The following is a 22,818-nucleotide window of genomic DNA, read 5'->3' as shown; positions in this document are numbered from 1 at the left end:
CATTGCCCAAAACGAAAATTGATGTCTGTGTCAGGTAGCCACAATATTCCTCCTAATAATTTTGAACTGACAAGCTGTTGTTTTCATGTGATTGCCTTTCTTTTTGTTGAGTAAAATGAAGTATAGAGCGCTGAAGTATCAGTTGAAACCAGAGCGCTGGAGATTGCTAATCTAGTTCTTTTCTTACAAATCAACTTTCTATATCTTTATAGGGAATATGTTTTTAGTTTTTGTCCTCTTTTGAGTCTTATGACAAATTAACAAATTTGACAAATTAACTTTGGCTATTCATATATCTGGAAAGTGCCATGAAGTGAGTGAAGATAATGAGCAGTGCTTGTAAAAGCATAATAGTTGTGTGCCTAGTTCTCTAACATCATATGTGCAATAGCATAAGTAGGAATCTATGGAAGCAACTAATTCTTTCCTTGTCTGTTCACTGGCAAAGCTTATGTTTTACCTACTAAATGATGCTTGGGAGGATGAAGACAGGACAGCAAATGGAAAGATGTAGTCAAGCAAATCATGTAAATACTGTTAATTTTGTTGTCACCAGTTGCAAACTGTGCTGGCTAAGGATTGTCTTTGGAGAACGCTCACGCAGACTGCCATGCAGAACAGCACCTGTTTGGTACTTTACTCCTCAACTGGACTGGGAAAAACAGATACTATTTCTTTGGCAGCATATTAATCTAACTTCACAAATGTTTTGCCTCTGGAAACTACTTTGTTTATTTGTCAGATGCGAAGATCCTCAGTGTAAGAGAACAGCGCAGAAATTGATTTATTTTGATGCAAATGTCCATCCATAATCTCAGCAACAAGTAAAATAATTTTTAGTGTGTTTTAATGTTCAGAAGGTGTTCATCTGTACCTTACAACCAGCCTGGGAATTCCCAGTTAGCTTTCTCCTTACACTGGAAGGGAGAGAGGACTGAGTGCATTAGTTTGGCATTGCTGCAGGTGATTTCTAGTGATGTGATGAGCAGCTTGCTCACCTGCCTAGTTTCTCTCTTATTCCTTGGGAGCTTGCCCTCATCTCAGCAGACTTAGACATAGGTTCACAAAAAGACTGGATGAGATTTGATCTTCTGACTGCAAAAGTGCAGCTTGCAAAAACTCTGCTGTCCTAAAATGGGTCTTGGGTACAATCAGAACATGTGAACACAAAGGCACAGTTCATAAAACTGTTGCTTCATCTCTTTGGAAATTGTAGAGGCAAAGATTGTTACTCCTGTGTATTTAAATTGTTACTGCTTCAAAGACATAGAACTGTTTCCATCTTAACAGTCATATCCTTTAATCTGCAGATTTGGTACCTGGTGTCTTAGGTTCCCTAAGAAGCCTGGTCTGGTTGTAGAGTGCTGTACAAGACAACGTCCTTCAGCCTTGGTGTGAAAATCCTCACATCTGTCCTGGTACTCAGATGAGGCTGGTGGTAAGGCTGGGCCAAGGAGATGATGGCATTTGCTCTGTTTCCTGCTGTAGTTCTGGAAGAAGCATAAAGCCTCCAAGAAGCAGACTGGTGAGACTAGTCCACACCCCTGAGACAGTTTAAAAAATCAGTAGTGTCAGCACAGCTTATCACAGATGATATCATCAGTTTCCTCAGGAGTGTAATTTTCTGCATGTTGGGCTTTAGGGTCTTTCCTTTAATTCACGTTCTTTGTCTGTTTGTCTTTCCATCCTTGACAAGCAGCACAGAGGGCTGGCACTAAATTTCCATCTACAGCCTCCAGAACTACTTAGTTGAATTGTGGTACATTCTCCATTGGTTATCAGCAGCGAATTTTGGCATATAGGTTTCCAAGAATCAGCAGTGACAGCACAATCCTGGGATTCTTAGATTATGTAATTGCAACATTTGTTGTCAAGAAGCAGAATGAATGTGTACGTACATGTACGTATAGACAAACTTGCTTATGCAGATATCACTTCTCAAGATTTTCTGAGGAACTGAGCTCCATTCCACAGCGGAGTGCATTTTGTAAAATATTTTCCTTGCGTTTTCCTAATCAGGCTATTACAATTAGAAGCTGAGAAACTGAGTCGCTTTTATCTTTAATGGGTATTGTTGCATAAAGAAGCCAAACAAGTAGATAGAAGACATCACCCAAAACATCTCAAATTTCCACTTTTTATTTCAGTTATACCCAATTTAGCTCTAAAGCAAGCACATACTTCATGTAATTAAGTCTTTTACAGAAATTGTGGCACTTCTCACACTGTACTTCTACAAGGTTCTAACGAAAACAAAACTAGAGCTTCTTGGCATGTTGCCCAAATAACTTTGATTTGCAAATAATTAAAACTTCAACCACATTTAAAATAGGTTGTTTGCATTTTCTTCCATTTTATAAGTTTGTTTCCTTGTTCTGGGAACCAAATAGGAGAAAGGGAATTTTAAGACAGCCTTAATGACTGTTGGTGACCCACAAACCGTGATGTGAGAGACTCCTATCTGATGAGTAACTTGAATTATTATCCAGGATAATAATAAACCTATTTCCTTTAATACTAAGAAATCACAACACTATATTTAGAACGAGAATATCACTTGGTAGCTTCATCCCATTAACATGCTTAAGATTTTCTAGGGGTAGTCATGGTGTACAACAAGCGCTGAACAACTTGATGTGGCATTAAAACCACCCACTGTGCTGTTACAGCTTCCTTATTTGTATAATGACTTATACAAGGAGAGGTTAATTAGTTTTTTTGTTTGTTTATTTTTGTTTTTTAACTATAGCAGATATTACACGTCATAAACTCCACTTTTAAATAATAGTAAACTTCCTCTCCAGAATGAATCCTTCCGGAACAGAGATATAATTTAAGCATCACATAAGGCCTTGGTCTGGATATAGTGGTTTCTCCTGACCGTTGGAATTGGTGTGGAGATCCTAAGCCAGGATGCCATTGGCCTTCTTGGCCACCTGGGCACATTGCTGGCTCACATTCAGCCGAGCATCGACCAACACCCCTAGGTCCATTTCTTCCACACAGTATTCCAGCCACTCTGCCCAAGCCTGTAGCATTGCTTGAGGTTGTGGCCAAAATGCAGGACTTGGCACTTGGTCTTGCTGAACTTCATCCTATTAGCCTCAGACCAGTGATCCAGCCTATCCAGAACGGCTGTCCTTCCCTCAGGCAGATCGACACTTTCAGCCAACTTGATGTCATCTCCAAATTTACTGAATGTGCACTCTATCCTTTCATCCACATCTTCAATAAAGATATTAAACAGGGCCAGCCCCAATAGCCACCCCTACAGGGGGACACTGCTCGTAACCAGTCATTTTCTTCTGCCAAATGGAATCAAGCTTCTATTTGTTACCTTCTACTGATCTGAGTACATTATTTAACCACCAACCAACATCTCTTCTAGCAGCAAATGGATTCTGTGGGGCCTGAAATACTTGAGAGAGCAAGCTGGAAGCCTGGTGCTGTGCCACAGAGCAACATCTGCATGTTGCTTATGCGCACAGTTGGCACCTCCATATGCTGACAGTACACAATTAGAGATTTCAGCCTTTGTTGAGTCAGGTGAGGTCTCTTCCACCACTCCTTTTGCTAAGTACACAATCTGCAGGTGTTTCCAGGACCCTTTAAGCAATCTTGGTGATGAAGGAAATGCATTTGCTGTTGGCCTTTTTCTTGGTGCGGCCACTTTACGTTTTGTCTTCAATAATTCATAAGCCTGCAGGAGGTGCACCAAAATGACTCCAGCTACCTCCAACTTTTTGGGGCAGAAGGATAACGAAAATGGTTTCACAGAAACTAAAGTCTGTCAGTTCATTGGTGGAAGCACTTAAATAGAACTTATTAGCTATTCAGGAGGAAGGTTTTGCTAAAGGTACAATGCATTTATGTATAGAAGTGCAGTTCAACTCCTGAAAACTGCCTACGTAAATAAGCACTTGTCACATCCTATTTTTGTTGCTCTTTTTTTTTTTCTCCTTCTAAACTTGTTTACTGTATTGCTGTCATGCTTTTAACCCTGAGTTGGCTGGTCCCAGTCCTAGCAGGGTTAATAACCAGTGAGCTGCACTTGTGCATTGCTTTGATGAGGTAGACAGTGGTACAGGCATTCACTCAGACAAAAAGCACTTGCCAGTGACACCCATGGCACAGTCTGACTACAAAGACTTTATTCAGTGTTTGGAAGAACAGGCTGTGGTCCACATTTATGAGTCTGGAAGAAAACATTAGTGGCAAATTCAGAAATAAATCCACCAAACGTCTTAAAACCTTAATTTAAACCTTAAAACCACTGGACTTAACAGGAGAGGTACCAGCGTGTCCACTGGTGGCTCCAGAACTACTTTGGCTCCGTATCATCCATATCATCTAATTTCCAAGTTTCTGGATGTTTGTTGGGCACTGTGGTAGTTAGCACTAACAGACTTTTTCCTTCCTATGTGCAGAGACATAACATAGTTTTGAGAAATCAGAGGTTAAAACAAACAAACAAAAAAAAGTGCACTTTGAAGCTGAGGTGAGGGAGCAGCTGTGGGTTTCTGGAGTACAAGTTTGATTGCAGACATCAGAATGCAAGTTACTCAAATGTTCAGCTCTTTTTATCTATTTTGGATGTGGCTGTTAGCACCTTGGTACTTGTATACAAAGAATACTTGATAGCACAATCACAAAAGCAATAAACAGCCCTACAAAGGCAGAGATCTAAGGTGACTCCTTCAAGTGGAATCTTACTTTAAGCACGATTTCAATGTCACGTATCCTAATTGCATCTAATATTAGAGACTGACTTAACACAATGCAATGTCAATGACAATGTAAAGGCAATCATGAACAGAGAAGATAGCTTAAAATGTTTTGGGGGATGGAAGGAAGGATTACACTGTAATGAAGAGTCCTCAATACTCTTTTTCAGCAAGCCAGAGGGAATTTTTTTTTTCTTTTTTTTTCTCCTAAGCTTCTGGACACTTTATCCATGCTTCCATTTTGGTACAGGAGTCTGCCTGGAATCTATAAATGTGATCTAATTTTGGTATTTTTTCCCCTTCCTCACACTTGTGAATCTATCTGCTGCTAAGCACTGAAGGTGCATATGTAAAGCTGGTTAGCAAGTTGATGAGATTACCAATGGCTGAGAGTTAGATAGGAAAGGGTTCTCTTATCCCCTCCATTTTCCTTTGCTAGTGATATGGCTTGGAAGATGTGAACCTAAACTCCTTTGGCTCTACCAGATGCTGAGATTGGAATGAAAATGACATACCTTTTCCTGAGCATCTAGGAATTGTTATCGTATTTTTCTGTGGACACTGGTTGTGGTAGCATGACTTGTTATATTAGTTCAAAATAGTAGCTCCTGAGATCCCCCTTGGCTTGCATGTAGTTCCATCCTGTGCTAGGGCTTGGGATGGGGCTGCAATTTCAATGAAACCAAACTGCATGATCTCTGATGTTAATTTAGAGGAGCACACATACACACAGGTGCTGGAAATGAGCAGCTTTTGACTATGGCACATGTAAGATCCACAAATCCAGTCGCAATCTGACGTGTGTGCTTTTAGTCAGTAATTTACCACTGTTTGGCTGGGGTATGATCTCTCTCCTGCCTTGAGTCCCTCCACCAGAGCAACAGACACGTGTCTCTTTATGTCCAGCTGAAGTCCTGGAGTGACAAAACCCAGAGTAGTACCTTACAAAAGCCATACAGCAAAGCTAATGAAGAATGACTGCAAAGGTTAACGTGGTAGCAAAAGGGAGAACTGCAAGGAGGGGTCAGACTTCAAAACACTAAACTTTACCAGGGCTTTTTCTATTCGTTTAAAGAGCTTCTTCCAAAATCTGGACAAAGAAAGGCCAACGCAGAGGTTCAGGCAGTCCTTGACTTCATGGTCTGCAATGAAAGCTGGGTTGCTGGAGCTGAAGCTGAGCAAAGCTTTAAAGGTGACCCCACTGCAGTCTCACAATGCCTGGATTTTCAGGAGCTTATACAATGGATATGAATTCCCTTCTAGTTTCACTGGGCTCCAATTGTAAAAACATTTTGAATGTCAGCCGCGATAACTATTACTTCTTTCAGTTCTGAAAGGAAAGAAGGAAGGAAAGGAAGGAGGGAGGACACAAAATAAACCTGAATAAGGTATGAAGCTCTCTTTCTAAGAAGCGCCCCCAAGCACTGTAGAGACTTACCCCGCTGGGACCTGTCTGACACTTCAGCTTAACACTTGAGAGTTTAAGTAACCCTACAGAATATAAATTAGCTTATGCTACTGCAGTGCTAGGTGCTGAGCAGCCAGTGCTTTGAAAAGCTGACCTGTTTATTCGAGCTGAAGCTTAGCTGCAAATGCTCTGTTTTTGTTGGTTTGGGAGTGGAGGCAGGGAAGACATGACATTTTGTTCCATATTGTTGAAGTTTTATCTCAAGAGGCTGTTCAGAAATAGCAAGGAAGTGGAAGACGCTCAGTGTGTTGAGGTGCCCTTGCTGCCTAATGAATGCCCCAGAGGTGAGGATGCTGAATTTATAAACAAATGACAGCCCAACCGTATCCTGGTCCACATCAAAAGCAGTGTGGCCAACCAGTCATGGGAGGTGATCCTGCCCCTCTACTGTTCATTGGTAAGGCCTCACCTGGAGTACTGCATCCAGTTGTGGAGTCCTCCATACAGGAGAAACACGGACCTGTTTCTTAGAGCATGTCCAGAGGAGGGCCACAAAAATGATCCAAAGGATGGAACAGCTCTCCTACAAGGACAGGCTGAGAGAGCTGGGGCTGTTCAGCCTGGAGATGGCTGTGGAGAGACCTGAGAACAACCTTTCAGTATCTACTGCGGGGATATATGAAAGAAGAGGACAGAGTCTTTAGCAGTGTCTGTTGTGACAGGACAGGAGAAAATGGTTTCAAACTAAAAGAGGAGAGATTTAGATTAAATATAAGGAAAAGGTGTTTTTTTTTTTTTAAGATTAGAGTCTTGTGGTACTGGCACAGGTTGCCCTGAGAGGTGATGGATGCCCTGTTCCCAAAGACACTCAAGGTCAGGATGGATGTGGCTCTAACCATCTGATCCAGCTGCAGGTGTCCCTGCTCACTGAGGGGAGTTGGACTGGATGACCTTTAAGGGTCCCTGCCAACTCTAACAATTCTATGATTCCATGACTTTGCAGCCCTGAACACGAGTCTTCTGCTACAAGCTGGTCCTAGCAATAGTCCCTAGTAAAAATTCAAGCCTAGATTTGAAGCCCAATTTAGAAGTTGAAATCAGAATGATTCAATAGCTCTTAATGATGTCAGCTGCCAGCCCATGTGTTTCCAGACCAAAGAAGAAAAAAACTATTTTAAGTGACACTGTGCCCCAGCATGGGCTCCCTAGGGCAGTGGTCACGGCCCCAAGTTGCTGGAGTTCATAAAGTGTTTGGACAACAATCTCAGACACAGGATTTGAATTTTGGGTAGTTCTGTGTGGATCCAGCTGTTGAGCTCATTGACCCTTGTGGGGGCCTTCCAACTCGGGATATTCCGTGATTCTCTTACAGATAGGAGGAAAAATGCAACACTGTTAATTTATAGTATTCCCTGAAATTCAAGTGTGAATAAGAAACGCTTTCCATTTTTGGAATGACTCGGTGTTTTCTAAAAACATGGAGAGGAAATGACTTCAGAAATACAGAAGCATCCTTTCACTTAAATAACTACCACACCTGGAAAAGCTACCACTAATTCAACATATTCCTCTACTGCATCAATCCAGCAGAGGATGATAGTGATTCTGATTGCAAATATCTAGTTTCAGTTCAGCAAATAAAAGTAAGTGGAAGAATGTGGCTGTTCTGTCAACCTCTGAACCTTCCTTTTGTATACCTGCTTGTATTTGTGAAAAAGCATCAAACAGGTCTAAATGCTCGTCACCTGGTAGCCTACAGCTATACCGATACAGCCTAGTAAAAAGCACGCTGCCTTCCTTTTGTTGCTTTATGAAATACTCAGCTTTCGTTTTTAGGGTTTTTTGTTTTGTTTTCTGCCACCAGCAAATTGCTAATGCCTCTGCCTGGCAGACAGCATTGCCTCAGCCTCAGTGCAGCACTTCTGCCACCGCCGCCTAGGGCTGAAGAGGATTCTGAAGAGCCTGGAAGGGAGGCTGAACATGACGAGGTGCTGGGTTTGTGTTAGAGTTTTTCTGTCCTGAGGACTTTCTTTCATCTCACATATTATTTCTAGGCTTAAGAGGGAAGCAAAAATAAGTGTTTGTTTTCAGATTTTTTTAAGGGAAATTCCCCTCTCCCTTCAAAAGAGATTGACAAAGTGAACCACGCTTCAAAGTGGAGGCATCTTTTCCATTTTCTTTTCAACACTACACTGCTGGGCTCCTTTGTAGAAATGCATTTAAAAAATCTGTTTCTGGTTAAGCATTGTGGCCACAGCTGCATATACCCGGAAATCCTAATAAGCCACTGCAAGTTACAGAAAGTGAAAACCACAAAAATCAGATGAGAGTTAAAGCATCTCTTACACTTCATTTGAATGCAGATGATGAAACCCAGCAACCATCACTCTTGACTGTATAAAAAGTGTAAGCACTTGAAACAAGAAAAATAGTGCCAAAGTAATCTACTATAATGCCCTTAAATTCACCGAGTTTTATTAAGAATTAATTTGTTTCATAATGTTGGAAAGAAGGAGGAAAATGAGTTAAAGCTTTCTGCCAGAAATTCCAATCAGCTCTGAAGAGAAGAGGTGAATGAACACCGCTAATCATAAATTAAAAAATAAATCACAGTATCATAAAAATCTCTTCTTAAGTGCTTAAAAGTTTAAAGTTTTTCATCAGTTTTTCCTCCCTGTACGGTGGTTGTTCTTAGTGAAAGTTTTCCTAGTACATTTTCCTAGAAAAATGAACTTTGCAGCCAGGAACAAGTTAAAAGAAATATATATATTTTTACTATTCATAACAGCATTTGCAAGAATTGTGCAAATATGTATCTACTGAGGTAGTGGCAACAGAAGAGCTATTGTGATTAAACTCAGCTCAAATGTTCTGCAGTAACTACTTGTACAATATGGAGTAAAAAGAAACAGTAGTGAAATAAATAGAAGAAAGGAAATTGGAGTCTGCTTGCAGATGTATTTTGAGAGCTGAAATAGAAACTAATTTGAACACTTGAATTATTCACTGTGAATTACTCACTTATTTCTGCTGAAGACTTGGCCCACAATAATGGTTTAAGATGGAGAACTGATATGCTGTTGGAAAACGTGTGCTGTCATTGGAAGCCTATTCCAGTCAGCATGCAAGTTTTTCAAACTTTCCTAAACATCTCAATTATGAATTTTGTGGCCAGTTTCCTGATAGAAAAAGTAGAAAACCTTGATGCTTAATCTACCTGTCAGTGCAGTATAGTACTTTGCTGCAGCAAAATAACTGCAGCATCTAAGAAGGCAAAAGGTGTTGGCCTCTGATGCTGTGATGAAGAAAATGCAATCTTCTGCATAGTCCATGTCCTACAGGTACCTTTTTGTTGACCAGAATTTAGGAAATCACTGGAAATTACTTCAGTGTTATCTTTCTGGCATGGGGCTTTACCAATTGGCTGAATATGATGCACTGAAGTGACTGGTTTCTCTCTACATTTGACCTGTAGGGTGAAATAACTCCATACGTAGTCTTCAGTGCAAATGTCTGTAGCTGCTAAACAATTTCCCAGTGCAGCGGCCCATTGTTGCATCTTGTAGTAATGATACAAACGTTTGATTATGGTTTACGATGGCAAATAAACCTTTCAGTACTGGTTGTTACCCAAATAAACTGACATTCTGTTAACTGTTAAATAACAAGTCATAAACTGCTGAAAACAACCGGTTTCTTGTGGGTTACTGCCTGAGCAAATTTCAGAAGGAAGTGCAGATCGTGAAGTTGTGAGCAGCAGATCAGGCCTAATGAAATTTTATGTATTTCAGAAAGCTGAAGGATTTCCAGGATATGCTCCAAATGGTAATGTACATTAAATTAAAAAAAAATTAAATTTCCTACTACTTTATGCTGCAAGAATGTTATCTTCGGATGCAAGATCTTGCTGCTTTCCATTGTTTCTTCAGGTTTTAAAAACCTGCTATTGCTACGGGTATGTTTAGCCCATCAAGAAGACAGAAAGGAGCCTATTTCAACACGCAGCATCTGTACAGGAATCTGCACTGGAATAATGACTACTGCTAATCTTGAAAGCAAAAATACTGTCAAGCGTTCATAACACAGGCGCCATCTTCCCGACGGTGAGTGACAGGAGATGTCTTCACCATAGCAACGAGTGTTATCTCCCCAGAATAACATTAACCTCCTCGGTTACCAGTTTTAAATCCTTGAGTATAAACAGCAGTTGCAAGGCGTGTGCCTTGATTGTGTGTTCTCGTCACTTAATATGCACTGAGCATGCAGTGGCTGAAGAAAGTCTGAAAAACGCATGACTGGGAGGGGAAACAATTAAAGAGCTGAGACTGGGACCATTAATAATCCTGACCTGGAAGCATGACCAAGGAGAGGTCTCTCACTCACTAAAATAAGACCTCTGCGCAGCCAAGGTTCAGGAATAGAAGCATCCTCAGGTTCATTTTGAAAGTCAGGGAGTGGTGGGAAAAATGAGCAACAAGAGAAGAATAAGGAAGGTTCTTTCTAATCCCCTCTTTCTCTTCTGCATCCTATCACCACTTTTTCTCAGCCAGGGCTGAAATCCAAGAAACTTGAACCAAACGTTTTTTTAGCTAGTTTAAATTGCTGCATTATGCATTTTTATATGTCACCAAAGCTTTTTTTTTATTTTTTTTTATTTTTTTGAGGAAAGCTGATGAAATTCCCATCATAATAGCACTGTAGGATATGGAGATATCCTGGGAGTGCCATAAAAATGCTATTAAGAAACATTTCATTTTCGCCTCCGGAGGCTCTACACTTATCTATTTTGACTTAAACTCTTTCTTCCATCTCTGCAAGAGAAGAACATGACACAGGAGTTGCACAAAATGAACTCGGATCAGGGAAAACGGATTGTAAATCAAGACATGCTACAGCTAAATCATGTTCTCTCTCTTGATCTCTTATCTGATAACTTTTATCCAAGAGGGTATTGAGAAAGTTAATTGCAGCTGTTAAGATGAATCTTGAGGAAATATCATCCCCCAGAGCCTTCCCTCCCCTGCTCCCTAAAATCTATGCTGCAGTTCTTTTGAGACTTCGGGTTAAAAATTATCAATGTGTGAATTTTAATCTCCTCATCCTTTCATACAGAGCTGTTCAGGTGGAGGAGCAAACTATATCTTTCATTTGCAAGATTTAGGACTAGGAGGAAAGGAAGTGGCTTTCCAAATTCAAAAACTCACCGTAGTTGTCAAACTAGAGAGAAAGGGAAGAAATGATGTTTTATGATCAGAGACTACAGCATGTCTGGGATTAGAAATGGGCTGAAATTTTTGTTGTAAACTTCTAATTACTGTGTGTGGCATGGCTTCTAAATATGCTATCCTGCTAAGATGATTTTACATTTTGGAAAGAAATCTGAGATTGGTGCAGTTATGGCACCCAGAAGCAGTAAAACCATCCAGATATATGCCTTCCTGGACTATGAGAAAGTCTCTCATGTTCGACATCATCAGAAACTCCTAGGTGGGGAGTTGTATGTGTTAGCATAGCTTTAGGAATATAAAGAACAGGTATGATTCCACTGATAAAGGCTGTGGGAGACTCAGTTACTCTCTGGAAATGTCTATCATAAAACCCTTGGTGACAAAATATTGCAACATACCCTTTTCCAACATGCATTTTAATATTCTCAGGTCACCAGTCATTAAACCAGAGCCTGTTGTTAGTTAATTGAAAGACTTACGGGCATCAGCTGACGTGGATGTTTGAAGGAAGACAAAAATTACACTAGCTGCTAGAGAAGACTGGGTTATATCACACTCAAAAGGAGTGCTCTTCCTTCTCAGGCAAGGCACATGGTCAGGAAGGACATCATTAGTGGGCATGCTGGTGATGGGTTGGTGGTTGGACTAGATGATCTTAGAAGTCTTTTTCCAACCTTAATGATTATATGATTCTATGACATAATAGTCTATGCAATGCACTGAGAATACCAGAGGGCTACACTTGTGAGCAAAGATCTGTCCCTACAATATGGACATGATGAATGGCCCTGAGACGATCCGAAGGAAGATCCTAGAAAACTCTACCCTGCTACCACAGGGATAGGGAGGCTGCATGCAGCAGGTTTCCATCACGGAAGGTCTCCAGTGCTGGAGAGGATGCATCCAGGTGCAGTCAGAATCAGCACCAGCTCACCAGTGGAAGAGGAGTAGCCTCCCACCTTCATCTGTTAATCCCGACAAACAACCTTGCATCTGCATGATGTAGATACGTTTCAAAATGAAAGAGGAAGTGTACCTTACTTTTTTTGTGTGCAGCTCCCTTCCCTTGCAGAAAGATTCAAGCCCAGCTCTTGCATGTCTTTGAAAAGTCCCACAGAATATGTCACATGTCAAGGAAAAAGATGAAATGTCCTAGGATCTGTTCTCCACTCTGAAGACAGTGTGCTTAAGACACAGCAGCAACCCCTGAAAGGAGAACCTTAATTTTAAGCACGCTTTCAGTGAATTGTCATCATGCTGACAGCTGCACTAGAGGCATCAAAGATTCAGATACAGCATCTGAATTTGTGAGTTACCTGCTTCAAGACCCAAGTGACTTTGTATTTTAATCTATTGGAGAAATGGATAAGAGCCTGGACATCAAGCCAGTGAGTGAGTAAGGATCTTAGTTGTTCAAGAACACCTTGCTGTCACAGATGGATACAGAGGAACATACATTCTTAAAACGTTTCTGTTATCCAGTACACAGCAAAGACAAAAAAAGTATTCAAAATTACCACTGGATTGAGTGAAGAAGTTCTTCCATTCCTCATCTTCACACCGTGCAGATAGGGGCAGCAGCTATACAGCAAGCACCACAAGTGGCACAGGGCACAAAAGCTGTGTGTCTGTACAAATGTGTCATGGCAATGGAGAGATGCAGTAATTCTGGACAGGGGAAGGACACCCATTGCATCCAATGAATCCAGGAACAGCTCTCTAGAAGTCATCATTTTTTGTTAGGTGCCACTGTGTTTTGTGTATGTATCTTCACTATGCAGTTAATTTTTTCAACTCAAGTTGTATCTGTCATAGTTACTGATGGGGCCTAAGATTATTTTGACAGCACTGCTGGTACCCACAGTGTTTTGGGGAGAGAACAAGTAATGGCAATCCAAGATGGTGAGCACACAAAACCAGCAAAAAGGTATGTGGGAAGCGGACGGGGAGATGCATATATATAAAGATCATGTGAGAGAGAAAAAAAATCTTATTCTGAAGAGATTTCTTCTGAAGGAGAAAGAGGATTATCTAACCGTTATTACAGTTTTTCTTTTCGTGTTTTCCTTTTTCCTGACTGTGGCAGAGCAGAGCTTCTCAGTGAGAAGCTAGCCAGAAGAAATGAGCTTTGATGAGAGGCATACCCCATGTTTTGTGTGCTCAGTGTCTCTAGAGCTGTTCGAAGACAAAGGTCTGATTAAGGTCAGTAAACAAAAGTGTGCTCCTTTTGTTCTGAAAGCACTTAACGGCACAGACATTCTATTTTTTTTGCAGTGCCACTCTTTTCCATTTTGTACTTAGCACTGCCAGTTTCTTCATGCAAAATGATTAGTACTTTGTGTGTACTTTTTTTTTTATATGCAAGTGCAATCAAGATTAAAAAAAATATATGTTTTTACAGAGTTATATTGTGCTGCACCACTGGCAGTAGCAAACAGGAACTCTTTGTGAGGGAATCACCTAGACAGCTGTTAACGTATGGTTTTGGGCTGCTGCAATCTTCATACATTTTGAACCAGACAGATACAGGGGGTCCCTAAGCCAGCCTTGATATCTGCAAGTAGACAGTAAAAAGCATAGTCTGGGCTGTGTGTGTTTCCCAGCACGTATTTTACAGTTCAGTTTGCTTTCCTCCTTTAGGGCTCTCTGCCCTCAGTATAAGCAGGGACGTTCCATGCTGCTGCAGTGATGTTCTGCACAGCTCATCCAGATGTTACCTCATCTGTCAGCAGGTGGACACCCCTGGAAACTCGTGCATCCAAGCAGTGGCTCCTGAATGCAGAAACATAGATTGTTCATAGGATGGGTGTCCCACCAAACAGAGCCAGAGGTCTGCATGCCCAGACAGTAGGGTACCCGTATATATCCTGGGATATCTATGGGATACTGCAGTGAGGCACATGTGTACCAACAACAATACACCTACACACTATGAAATGAAGCATCAGGCAATGGGCTTCCAGCGGGATAGCCACTGGCAAAGCGCTTTGCTTTGGAAACCAACCAAACCCGACATTCCTTTCTGGTTTTTTTGTTCATCTGCTCTGAACTACGGCTGTTCTCATTATCTTTATGAATTCCCCACTCCTGCGCTCTGCTGGATTTCAGAGCATGGTTACAGAAGAGATCTAATACGTGCCACAGGACAGGAGCAGAGATGTATCCTCAGGACTGTTCCCAAATTATACTCATTTTGTAAAGCTGTCAGAATCTACAGTAATGGCCTTGCTGTGGAAGGGGAGTTTTGAATGGCAATTTGTTTTATGACTCTTAATTTATTTCTCTTTCAGTTGCTGGGCTCATGACTGACTCCTCCTTCCCTCTCCCACTCACACTGTGCAGTGCTGCTCTGCAACAGCTTTCCTTGCATTTCACTGTACGCAGCCCCATAATTTTTACCAGTGTGAAATGCTTTGGCATGGAGGCAGTGAGGAAAATCCTGTGTAGCAAACCCGATGCCTTAGAAGCATTCTGTGTGCTCCTTTGCAAAAGAAAGAAAATGTGTTGAAGAGGAAAATATTCAGCAGAAAAGGTGTATTTTCTGCATGTCACATGAATGCTGCTGCAAAGTTACAGATTTCTGTACAAGACATAGTAAAACAGAAGATAGCTCTGCTACTAGCAGCCTGCATGGGAAGCCCCAGCTCAGCTGGGTTAGGGCTGGTAGGACAGAACAGAGAGGAGAGAGAAGCCCTCAGATTCTTCCAAGCAGAAGGGATTCTGTATTCCTTCTTCACACAAGTATCTCTGTGAGCCCCGAACCCTTGTGCTTGGAATAAGCACAAACTGTGATGGAGATCTTCCATCTTGGCCCCTTCCCAGGCTTTGTTTGGAAGTGCAGTCCTGCAGACTCAGCTGACACTGAGATGTCACAGGTGGGATGCTCCTTTTCCTCCAGACCCTCCTCCCACTGCACTGCCTGCATGATGGAGATGTCACTGCAACACGTCTTGCATTTCTCATGAACAGAAAGCTGTTCTTGGCAACCCAACCTTTCATTTGATCCGTGGAGGTGCAGGTACTGACAAGTGGTAACTTTTCTATTGTTTACCTAAATTCCTGCTTTCTTGATGTGTCTGTAGGTGAGAAATGGATTATTCCTACTGTTCTTTCTTCATCCACTGAATGCCCATCAGCAAACTGTATAGACCACAGTGTCATTCTTACATCAACCAGTTCTATAGCATGTCAGAGTTCCAGAAATAAGCAAACCTTACAGCACTCTCCTCTCCATCCTAAATGTAAGCATTTTAGCCTGTTTTTAATTTTCATATATGAAAAAAAAACAAAAAGAAGAAACACTCTTGGGCACTTGTATGTCCCCTGTTACTCTGTTGTGACAGTGTTCACAGTCTTTCATGTGTTTTCCTCAAAATGTCTTCATGTTGAAGAAAGTGCTGTTTTGTTACAACTGAGAAACTGAGATGCAGAAAAGTTAAAAGACTCTTCTCATGGCCTGGGAAAGTCAGTAAGTGAGGACAAACTCAAGCAATGCCTTAACTGGGACTTCCTCACTTCCTTTCAGACTTAGAAGGAAAATGGATCACAGCACCTTTCATGTCTCTGACCCAGGAACAATGCAGTGTCCTTGTGGGATGTATCAGGAATTAAGATAACCCAACTGACTTCAGTGAAGCAGCCTCCAAGCATTCACCCCACTCATCTCACTGTTTGCCATGAGCTCCGTGGATGGGAAGAAGCAGCTGGATGGTGTTACAGACTTAGCAAAAAATCCCAGAAGGACATCTGTTCCCTTAGCGACAGTACCAAGGTGTGAGACTGCCTCCAGCTCTTAGGACAATGCTCCAACCTCGGAACTAACCTCTCTATAAAATGCAAACGTACATCACATGTGACTTAACAAGTGGGTGCTTGGCAGCTAGGCAGAGACCTTCTAATAGGACCAGTTTAATCTCCAAAACATCAATTTGAGCCTAATAATCACAAAAGTGGAACCTCATTCACTCCTGCCCATGTTCTAAGTACACTGAAGTCCTTAGAAACAATGCTGCCCTGTAACACGTGGGTGCAAATAGTTGGAAGATATCTCAAAAGATATCAAGTAGATAATTGCATATGTTGACTGCATCACTCCTTGGAAGAGCAGCAAAGGGTGAAAACTGCGGATGGCAATTTCCACAGTAGAGTAATTTAGCTTAGAGGCAAACAGAGCGGTGAAAGAGAGAGAGAATATATATGTCAGTGTGGGAGAGGGTGGATTCATACAAGCAGGAGTGCATTAGAGTATGTGTGAGTGTGGAGGAGGGCTAGAAGTGAGCTCCTCAGAATTAGGGCAAATTCTGCATTGATGGGAGACCTTGCAGAGAAGTTGTGCGTGCACATTTGTATGGGTTTGCATGCATGTTGAGGCCATGTCTCAGTCACAGAATCACAGAATTGTGGGGGCTGGAAGGGACCTCCAGAGATCATCGTGTCCAACCCCCCTGCCAAAGCAGGTTCCCTACAGCAGGTCGCACAGGTAGGCATCCAGGCAGGTCTTGAACATCTCCAGAGAAGGAGACTCCACCACCTCCCTGGGCAGCCTGTTCCAGTGCTCCGTCACCTCACTGTAAAGAAGTTCTTGCCCACATTTGTGTGGAACTTCCTATGCTGCAGTTTCCAGCCGTTTCCCCTTGTCCTGTCTCCACTCACCACTGAAAAGAGTCCGGCCTCGCCATTCTGCCCCCCACACCTTAGATATTTATAGACCTGGATCAGGTCCCCTCTCAGTCTTCTTTTCTCAAGGCTGAACAGACCCAGTTCACTCAGCCTTTCCTCATAGGAGAGATGCTCCAGGCCCTTCACCATCTTCATGACCCTCCACTGGACTCTTTCCAAGAGATCCCTGTCTTTTTTGTACTGGGGAGCCCAGAACTGGACGCAGTACTCCAGATGAAGCCTCACCAGGGCAGAGTAGAGGGGGAGGATCACCTCCCTCGACCTGCTGGCCACGCTCTTTTTAATGCACCCCAGGATGCCATTGGCCCTCTTGGCCACAAGGGCACACTGCTGGCTCATGGCCAACCTGTCATCCACCAGGACACCCAGGTCCCTCTCCGCAGAGCTCCCCTCCAGCAGCTCATCCCCCAACCTGTACTGGTGCATGCAATTATTCCTCCCCAGATGCAAGACTCTACACTTGCTTTTGTTAAACCTCATCCGGTTTTTTTCTGCCCAGCTCTCCAGCCTATCCAGGTCTCGCTGAATGGCAGCACAGCCTTCAGGCATGTCAGCCAATCCTCCCAACTTCGTATCATCAGCAAACTTGCTGAGGGTGGCCACTGTCCCCTCATCAATGTCACTGATGAAGATGTTGAACAAGACCGGACCCAGCACAGACCCCTGAGGAACACCGCTGGTTACAGGCCTCCAACCGGACTCTGCACCACCAACGACCCTCTGTGCTCTGCCAGTCAGCCAGTTCTCAACCCACCTCACTGTCCACTCATCTATCCCACACTTCCTCAGCTTTGTTATAAGGATGTCGTGGGGGACAGTATCAAATGCCCTGCTGAAATCCAGGTAGACTACATCCACTGCTCTCCCCCTATCCACCCAGCCAGAGACAACATCATAGAAGGCTACCAGGTTGGTCAAGCATGACCTCCCCCTGGTGAACCCGTGCTGACTACTCCTGATAACCTCCTTTTCTTCCAGTTGTCTGGAGATGACATCCAGTACAAGCTGTTCCATCACCTTTCCAGGGACAGAGGTGAGGCTGACTGGCCTATAATTGCCTGGATCTTCCTTCTTGCTCTTTTTGAAGACCGGAGTGACATTGGCTATCCCCCAGACTTAAGGCACCTCCCCCGTCCTCCAAGACCTCTCAAAGATGACAGAAAGTGGTTCAGCAATCACCTCTGCCAGCTCCCTCAGCACCCGTGGATGCATCCCATCAGGTCCCATGGATTTGTGAACATTGGTGTTGCCTACGCGCTCTCGGAGCACCTCTTCCCTGACTAAAGAGAGGTCTTCCATTCCCCAGATCCTCTCACTAACCTCCAGGGTCTGGGATTCCCGAGAGGGAGTTTTTCACTGAAGACAGAAGCAAAGAAGACATTCAGTATCTCCGCCTTCTCAGCATCCTCCGTTACCAGAACACCTCCGTCACTTAGCAGGGGAGCCACATTCTCCCTAGTCTTCCTTTTACTGTTAACGTACTTAAAAAAGCCTTTTTGTTATCCTTTATCCCCTTCGCCAGATTTAATGGGTGTCTATGGAACTGTTCTGAGGTCCCTAAGAAACTCTATGGGGTCACAAGGGAACTGTTTTCGGGTCACTAGGCTGCTCTATGGGGTCACTATGGAACTCCATGGGGTGTCCATGGAACTGTTCTCAGGTCCCTAAGAAGCTCCATGGGATCACAAGGGAACTGTGATGGGGACACAATGGAACAGCTCAGGGATTAATCTGGGGCTCCATGGGGTCATAATGGAACTGTTTTGGGGTCACCATGGAGCTCTGTGGGGTCTCTATGGAGCTCTAGGGCAACACTATGGAGCTCTAAGGGGTCATAATGGAACTGTTATGGGGTCACTCTACAGCTCTATGGGGACACTATGGAGCTCCACGGGTGGTCTGTGGAACTCTTTTGAGGTCCCTAAGAAGCTCTATTGGCTCACAAGGGAACTGCTAAGGAGTCACATGAAGCTCTATGGGCTCCTATCGGAATTGTTGTGGGGTCACTATCAAGCTCAGTGGGGTCAGTATGGAACTGTTTTGGGGTCACTGTAAAGCTGTATGGTGTCACTATAGAGCTCTTATGGGGTCACTATGGAGCCCTATGGGGTCATATTGGAGCTGCAACGGGGTCAATATAAAGTTCCATGGGGTCAGTATAGAACTGTTATGGGGCCACTATGGAGCTCTATGGCGTCACTATGGAGCTCTTATGGTCATAATGGAGCTGTTATGGGGTAAGAAAAGAACATGAATGGGGTCACCATGGAGCTCTGTGGGGTCACTATGGAGCTCTGTGGGGTCACTACGGAGCACTATATGGTCATACAGAAGCTGTTAAGGGGTAACAATGGAACTTTTATTGGGTGTCACGGAGTTGATCAGATCAATCTATGCCCGTGACAGGGGCGACAGGCCTCTGCCCTCCCCCCCACACACCAGTCCCACAAAAATGGGAAGGAAGGAAGGGAGGAAAAAAACAGCGGCAACAATCTATGGAGGAAAACTTATTTTACTATAATATCGGAATACAAGATAACACAATAGATACAATTTAATTGAAATTGAGATTAATAAATCGGACAAGATGAGAGAGAGTTCCCGAGACTGAGTCAAACCTGAAAAGCTTGGAACGGCTAGGAAAGCACCTCCAGCACCCACTGCAAGGCAGCAAGAGAGCGCCCCCCCACCCGGAAGGGCCAGATCCCGTGACTGCTGTAATGTACAGGGATAGGTACTTGGAATTGGGGCAGTGACACTTTAATGCCCCGTACACTACATGATGTTTTGATGTGTGTATGGGAACTGCTGAGTCACGGCCTGAACCTCTGATTGATCACCTGAGGTGAGCTTTGAGTCAGCCAGAGGAGCACAGGTGAAGGCAATTCACCTGTGCTGCCGGAAGGGGTGGAGCCAGGCTCCACCCCTCCTGGACCTATTTAAGAGCTGGCTACCCGAGGGGAAGGATCTCTTCTGGTGATCCCCTCTTTTGGTATCTTCTGGTGAGCTCAACCCAAGGGTAAGCTCTTCCACTTATTCTCTTTTTGTGATCGTTGTCTGCTTTGCCTTACTCTTTTGATTATATTGCAATTATAACATCTTGATATCTATTGATTATACACAATTATATTGTGATTATAACATCTTGGTTATACAATGTGGAATACTGAAACCCCAAAACAAAAAAACATAGAACCATGACATTCCACCCCTTATTCTACATCGTTACATCATGCTTAAAATATATATACATATATACAAACAAACAAAAAATGATTAAAATGCATTACACACACATGGCTATATACATATAGATAGAATTAGTAACTGCACTCCCCTGGCATCAAATTTCCTTGTGGTACACACTGGACATCCCCATTCTTCTGCATCACCCACCAAGTGGATCCTGGTCCCTAGGAAAAAACTGTACCACGGAGAGGTTTGCCCTTTCCAGAAGCTGGAAGAACACAGCAGGAGAGAGATGCATACTAGTTAAACAAACAAACACAACAAAAAAAGAAAAGGATAAAGTTATGGATTAAAGGAGAAAAATAAATTTAATTCCTAAGCCTAGAGACAAAAAGCAACAAGTATAGAGCCTAGCACGTTGAAAGGAATAACTGCAAGTAACAGGAGACAGGAGAGGTTTAGGTTAGATAGTAGGAGAAAGTTTTTCACACACAGCGTGGTGACACACTGGAACCGGTTGCCCAAGGAGGCTGTGGATGCCCCATGCCTGCAGGCATTCAAGGCCAGGCTGGATGTGGCTCTGGGCTGCCCGGTGGATTGAAACTAGGGGATCACTGTGGGCCTTCTCAACCCAGGCCGCTCTAAGATTCTGTGATTCTATGACCTCGTGTGCTCATGAAAATGGCAGAGTGCAGACGGATTGCCAAAAGGGGAGGTGGAACAGGGAGGCGGGATTTGGGTGTAGGGTCCCCAGCCCCGAGCTGGGTGCACGGCTGCACCCGCACCGGGGAAAGGCATTGTGACATCACAGGGCGCGGCATTGTGACATCAGTCTGTATCAAGTCACGCCGGCGGCCTCCCCCAGCTCAGACACTTGGAGCACTCGCTCCGTCCTGGTGGTCACTGCTGGAGCTCTGCTCTGGGTGACAGCCACTTGTGTGTTGAGAGCGGTCCTTGGGAGAGAGCAGGATGAAGCTCAGCCTGACTCTCTTCCTCATCTTACTTGCTTTCATGTCTCCGATTCCTGACACGTCCAGCTGCCTCAGCTGGGTCGGGAATTGGGACAAAAAGCTGCTCCATCCCGAGGAGCAGCATCCCTTAGAGACCGAGTGCCAGCCCTCCAGCTGGCTCTCCTGGCTTGGTCTAACCACCTGCCCCACCAAGATCGAGGATGGGAACAAAAGGCACGTCCTTCACGACGAGCACGGACCTACTGACACCAAGAGCCAGCCCTCCAACTGGCTCTGCTGGTTCGGCCTACCCACCTGCCCCACAAAGATGGAGGACGAGAAGAAAAACCAGGTCCTTCACGAGGAGCAGCGTCCGACTGAGTCCAAGAGCCAGCCCTCCTACTGGCTCTGCAGGCTTGGACTAACGTCCTGCTCCACCAACATCGAGGACAGGAAGAAAGACCAGGTCCTTCATGAGGAGCAGCATCCGACTGAGACCAAGAGCCAGCCCTCCAACTGGCTCTGCTGGTTCGGCCTACCCACCTGCCCCACCAAGACCGAGGACGGGAAGAAAGACCAGGTACTTCCCAAGGAGCAGCGTCCAATTGAGTCCAAGAGCCAGCCCTCCTACTGGCTCTGCAGGCTTGGACTAACGTCCTGCTCCACCAAGACCGAGGACGGGAAGAAGAACAAGGTCTTTCATGAGGAGCAGAGCCCCGTTGAGACCAAGGGCCAGCGCTCCAACTGGCTCTGCTGGATTGGACTAAACACCTGTCCTCAGAATGGAGACAAAAATGTCGTGCGTCCTGAGAAGAGGCTGCACGTTAAGGCTGAGTGCTGTGCCTCCATCTGGCCCTTCTGTATTCACCTTTCTCCACACCCCAGATGGGTCCCAAACAGGGTCAGCGAGTCTGTTGATCAAGAGGGCCCAAAGCAGCAGTCCCCGTGCACCCAGCAAAAGGCCTTCAGCGTGCCTGACACTCTGAGCAAGCTCTGGGGCTTCCTTAACCAACACCCGGCAACCTGGATCGTTGTAGATTTTGTGGCAGACTGGTGTATGTTCCGGCTGGGGAATCTTGCCTTCCAGTTCTGCAGAGATTTGTGGAGACGTTAGGCACAGGTAAGCGCTCGGGATTCATACTGCACAGAAGGGACTGAGGGTGGGAGCAGGGAACCGCAAAGGTCTGGTCTGTGAGGGCTTCCAAGAAAAGCAGACCTCCAGAGGTCCATCAGCTCTCCCCAGACACTCGCCCGGCCGTAGGGCTGACACCCAGCCGAGACTCCCATGCAAAACGGGGCCTGCCGGAGGTGCCGTGAGCCCCACGGGCTGCCCCGAGCTGTCCTGCGATGCTGGAAAAGCGGCGCAAGAATCAGAGCCCTGCAGGGCGACGCTCTGCAAAACGAGCCCGCATCCCTTTCTCTGAGCACATGCCGTGTCATTTCCAGGGAACGGAACAAACGGCCTCAGCTTCCGAACGGGAACAGAGTGATTTCCACAAGGCGCTTCTGTCCATCTGGCAGCCTGTGGGTCAAATGGTGACCAAAGGTGGCGCTGAAGGCACCTGCGATGACAACAACATCTTCCACTGGGTGGACACCAACCTCTCCCAGATCATCACCTCCATTTTCCATCAGTCATG

The sequence above is a fragment of the Lagopus leucura genome, unplaced genomic scaffold, assembly GCF_019238085.1.
Source record: "Lagopus leucura isolate 7727_CA_CO unplaced genomic scaffold, USGS_WTPT01 Super-Scaffold_100001, whole genome shotgun sequence".
NCBI classification, from domain to species: domain Eukaryota; kingdom Metazoa; phylum Chordata; class Aves; order Galliformes; family Phasianidae; genus Lagopus; species Lagopus leucura.
Note: the sequence above shows the minus strand (reverse complement) of the source record.